Genomic DNA, 5,637 nt, shown 5'->3' with positions numbered 1-5,637 from the left:
AAACACTTGAAAGAACTTGTCTTGACGGGGTCGTTTGGTGGCGCCGAAGATGATGGATTCTTGGACTTGTTGTTGCTTGCTGGAGAGCGAGTCGAGGAAGGCGTAGCTTGCTTGGAACTTGACTTGTTGCTGGTACTTGGTGATGTTCTAGTTGAGGTAGGAGTTGCCGAAGTCGTGGGAGCTTGAGAGTAGGAGCCGAATCTCTTGCACGAGTACTTGGCGTATTTGAAGTCATCTTGCACTTGTCGCCCGACCATGGTCGCTTGGTGAACTAGCTCGAGAAGGTTTGAGTATGGTTGGAAGTCGGCAATCCGCTTGATGGGGTGGTTGAGGCCGTTCAAGAAGCGGGCCATTGTTTTCTCGTCGTCTTCCTTGACATTGGCTCGTATCATGGCGATCTCCATCTCTTGGTAGTATTCTTCCACCGTCTTTGTGCCTTGCTTGAGGAGTTGCAACTTCTTGAAGAGATCACGGGTGTAGTGTGTAGGCACGAAGCGAGCTCTCATGACATCCTTCATATCCGTCCAAGTTGTTATTGGTGGTTCTCCACGTGCTTGTCGTTGGTCGATCACTTGTTCCCACCAAATGAGGACGTAGTCTTGGAACTCGAGTGAGGCCATGGCGATCTTCTTTTGCTCATCATAGTTGTGAAGACGGAATATCTTGTCCACCTTCAAGGCCCATGAGAGATACTCTTCGGTATCGTTGCTTCCGAAGAACTTGGGCATGGTGAACTTGAGCTTGCCGTAGCGTAGTTCTTCATCACAGTGGCGGTTGTGATGTTGCCCTTGTCGTGGAGCGAGGTCCTCGAATGCTCGTTCGTCATGTTGTTGCTCTTGGCGCGGAGGAGGGTCATGAAGCACTTGTTCCACTTGGTGTCACTCTTGTCGTGGAGGAGGATGAGGAATATGCGCTTGGTTGCGCCATTCTTGTTGTTCTTCATGATGCGCGACTTCTTCTTGGATATCCCGACTAAGAGCTTCCTCTTGTTCTCGCACTTGGCGGTTGCGCTCCGCAACGGCTCGAGTGGACTCGCGGAGTGCGCGTTGTGCCTCGAGTGCTTGTGCTTGACGGATGGCATCATCATCTTGAGTCTCTTGATGAGGTACTTGTGGAGGTACTTGCCCTTTGTCCTTTGGTTCTTGCGCTTGTTGTCGCGACCCTTCACGAGTTAGGATTCGGTCTTGTAAGCCATTGCCATGGAATGGATTTTCTGGAGGTTGGCGATCTTGAGGATCTTCACGACGAGGGACTCGAGCTCAGGGAGGACTTGTTAGGAGGAGTAGTACGAAGATTGCCGACTTGATCGATGGCTTGAGTGGAGCCGTTTTGATGACGAGGATGAGGAAGACGGGCATTGCACGATCAGGTTGCGGAGTTCCTCCATTTGTGTATTGAACTTTTCATCGATGTAGTCGCGGTTCCATGTTTCCGATTGACGAAGGTCGGAGGCGAGTTGCTCCAAGCATTCACCCAACGCTTCGCTCTCTTGATGTAGAGCACGTTGCGCGATGAAGAAGTGGTTCTTGTTGACATAGCCGTGATCACCTTCTTGCTCCTCGAAAAGCGGGTTAGCCGACGAAGTTGTCCTATCCATCGTATCCAAGTGAGGTGAGTAGGAAAATGAGAATACCGAAGTTACCTTTTCCGAGGATTGAGTATGTAACAAGTGTCACCCAATGTAATGCCACAATAGTAGAATTGGAACCGGGTTTCTTTCTCACACCTACAGGTAGAAGGCTTATGGAGTAGCTTGGTTAGGAGGGTGGTAAAAATTTCAAGCAAATGTTAGACAAGATATCAATAAGGTTGAGAAGGTTCACAAAGATGCAAGTAAAGCAAATAGATCAAACCCAAGGGTATCACTAGGAACACACACAGAAGATAGACGGGATCCACACAACCAAGGGGTGAGCTCAAATGTGCAACCACGGAAAATGCTCTTATTGTGCGAATACTAGAGAGACGCTAGTTCGATTTCTCAAATGTGCAAGATACGCTTGTGCACCAACCTATGAGAGAAACGTGTCATCTTCAATCCCAACTATGCTATGTATGTGGTGACCAAGATGATGTGACTCTGCAACAAGGCTCAATGTTATTGCTTACAAGCTCTACGTGTCTCCTCTTTTGCTTAAAAGCTTTTTTTCTATGCTTGATGCTCGATCCAAGTATGATATGAGACAAGTATTGTAAGATATGCACGGGAGAGACTTAATGCACAACGATGATAACACGATCACTATGGTGGACAAAAGCGTGGCTCGGCAATACTCAACTTGCTAGTCTCGATGGGTGAGTGACGCAAAAGGCTCAGGTTATCAATGCAAAAGGAAAGGTGAGTGTCGTCGAGTTTACTGTCCTTGCTTACGGTTGGGATGGAGCTGAATTTGTCGAAGCCGGTGTGGAGTCCGAGTCGATGGTCGAGAAGCAGTGATGATGATGTCCAAACGCGCCTAAGTAGCCGAAACACCTTAAGACACACGAGAAACCGCAGCCCGAAACTCAAACAACCATGAGAAATAGTGCGGAAGAACACGAGTGGTGGTTTGGAATCAAAACTATGCAAAACAGGAATGGTCGAAAGTTTCTGGAGGGTCTGTGCGCACGGGGTAAGTGAGGCCCGTGTGCACGGGGTCCCGATGGCCCGTTTTCACGGGGTGCTCTTCGAGCGGGTGAACTGCTCCTGATCTGAGAGAATCTCCAAATTTTTGGCCAATTTCGAAGGAAGGAAAGGTCGGGAAGTAGGAAGCTGGGTAGATCCACTTGCTAAACACCAAATTCGTGGACCAAAACAACCAAATCTCACAAGATCCAACAAATTGCAAGAAAAAAATTTGGGGTTATTTTTGGTGGAGATTTTCGAATTTGGACGAAAAACAATAAAATCAAGCTAGCAAGTGGGGGGATGGGACTCCAAGATGTGAATCAACCTTTCTCATGATACCAAGATGTTGTAGGGCAAAACCCTAGAGGGGATCTTTTCACACTTGGAGGGGGAAAAGAGCAAGAACACTCAAGAGCACAGGACACAAAACACTCAAACAAACCCAAATATCACATCCACTAGAGTAGCACACATGAGATCCACAAGATTACATGAACAATTTAAGGAAAGTAGCATTAGGTAAGTTCTTCCCACTAGGTGAGGTCTTGATCTTCTCCAAGAGGAGGGCTTGATAATCCCAAGGATTCTTCCCAAAAGGGGTCTAGATCTCCAAGAGGAGGGGATACAAGGAGAAAAGCTCACAAATGTCTCACATATACTTTGCTAACCCTAAACATGGTTCTAGGTACGACTTATATAGCCTTGGGGTCGAAGGAGATGAAGAGGTGGGCGAGATGCAATCTCAGCCGGCCATCTTGGGAGGCCCGTGCGCACGGGGTAAGTTGGGCCCATGGGCACGGTACACGCCTGTGCGCATGGGGTGCTCCAGCGCCAACTTCTTGGGCAGTCCATGGGCACGGGGTCTCAGGGGCCCTTGCGCACGGGGTCACCTGGGACTTCCAGTGTTGCTGCTGTTGCGCTCTGTCTTGGTTCACGAGGCCTTGGGGTGGTCCTCCTTCTCCTTGGTGATGCTCTTGAGCTTCATGGTAGTGTTCCTCTTCGTACCTAATGAGACATAGCATATTTTGGTGAGGTAGCAACCAAGTCCCATTCGTATCCGTATGCAAGTCAAGTAGGAAGGAGTTCACCTCGGTTTCCAAAGCATGTGCTCTCGCTCTTGTCACAGGTCCATGTGGGGCTTGATGTGTTGGTGTAGAGTCCATGGGTATGATGGAAGGATGCTCCGCATCACCAACTTTGCGTACCTTTCCTATCGAAACAAGCCTTCGAGTATTGCCGGCAACGTGACTTGTGCACATTAGTGATCATAGATCCCATAGCATACTTACCATATGATCTTGGTATCATCTCTTGTGTCACAAGGTTATCATCTCATACACAATTGTTTTCTTGGTTCGTGAAGTTTTGCATGATAAAAGAGCTCACAAGAGAAGGAGCCAAACACGCTTTTAAGCAAAATAGAAAGATAAGCAAAGAGCTTATAAGTAGGAACCATAGCATCATACTACATTAAGATTGTCATGCTCGATCATCTTGGATCATATCACCGTAACACCATACATATAGCATACTTGGGACAGAAGTCGTTGCATTTTTGCTTTGCAGGTTGTGCACAAGTTTCGTATCCGCCTATTGTGCAATCGTGATAGTGTCTCTCTAGAGTTGTGCAACAAGAGCATTTTCTGTGGATTCCACATTTTCCGCTCATTTTTGGTTTGCACAGCCCCATTTATCTATTTGTGTGTGTGTGTCTTTCTATCTCCTTCCATTTTTCTATTGGTCGACTTGTTGCATTTGCAAATTTGCTAATCTTTTTCAACATTATTGAGTCTTACTAACAATTGCATCAATTTTTGTGCCACCATCCTAACCGAGCTCCACTATAAGCTTTTACTTGTGTAGGTGTGAGAACTGACAAGAATTGGTACCAATTGTGCTATTTCCTTGTTACACATTTGAGCGATCATTGATCCATCCTCAAGATCGGTCAAGGTACATTGGGTATAAGTTCTTCTCCTTCTCCCACTCACATATTTGCTTGGAATGATGGATAGGCCAAGTTCTCCTACCAACCCACTCTTCATCGAACAAGACGACGACCCGAACAACTGCGTCACCAAGAACTACTTCTGGTGCGTAAAGAGCTTTGCATCAAGAACAACAAGCATTGAGCGACCGCATCAACAACCTCGCCACCGACTTGCGTCTCTCCGAGCAATGCACAAGAGACTACTTTGACAACAAGGTCGACGAACACAAATAAGAGAATGACGCAAGAATGGATGAGATTTGTGCCTTGTTGGTCAACCGCTCTTCTACCACTTCATCATTCTCAAGACGGAGCCACTCAAGTCGACACTCGTCCGACAACTCAAGTACAATGACGTCGAACACTCTTCATCCAGCCGCGCGCCAAGACCATCAAGCAAACCGCAATCCTCTACATGGCAATCCTACACAAGAGCAACTTGACGAGCAAGCACATCGGCATCGCCAAAATCAAGCTACCCTTGCGCAAGCACAAGAACGGCAACGTCTACGCCAACAAGAGGAAGAGCGAGCGCATCTACACCAAGACGAACAAGATGCTGAGGCACAACATCAAGAACAACACCAGCGAGAAACTCAAGCACTTAAGGCGCAACATGCACTCCACAACACAAGTCGCGCCGTTGCCACACGCAACCGCCATATGCGCGGACAAGAAGAAGCACTTCGCGGTGAAGTTCAAGAGAGGATTTATCAATCCCGAGTGCATCGTCAAGTTCCTCAAGCTCCTCCACAAGCTTGACAAGAACCTCAAGTTCACCAAAGAGCAAGAAGACAATTGAAATCCCCTGCAACAAGAGCAAGTTGAGGGAAACAATCCTCCTCATCAAGGACGTCATCACCCTCGATCACAACACAATGTAGAGCCACGCTATGACAAAATCAAGTTCACCATGCCCAACTTTTCCGAAAGCAACGATCCTGAAGAGTACCTTTCATGGGCATTGAAGGTTGACAAAATCTTCCGCTTTCACAACTATGAGGGAGAGAAGAAGATCCCTATGGCATCCCTTGAGTTC

The sequence above is a fragment of the Triticum dicoccoides genome, chromosome 7A (genome assembly GCF_002162155.2).
Source record: "Triticum dicoccoides isolate Atlit2015 ecotype Zavitan chromosome 7A, WEW_v2.0, whole genome shotgun sequence".
Classification (NCBI taxonomy): Eukaryota; Viridiplantae; Streptophyta; class Magnoliopsida; order Poales; family Poaceae; genus Triticum; species Triticum dicoccoides.
This window is presented reverse-complemented; position numbering follows the sequence as displayed.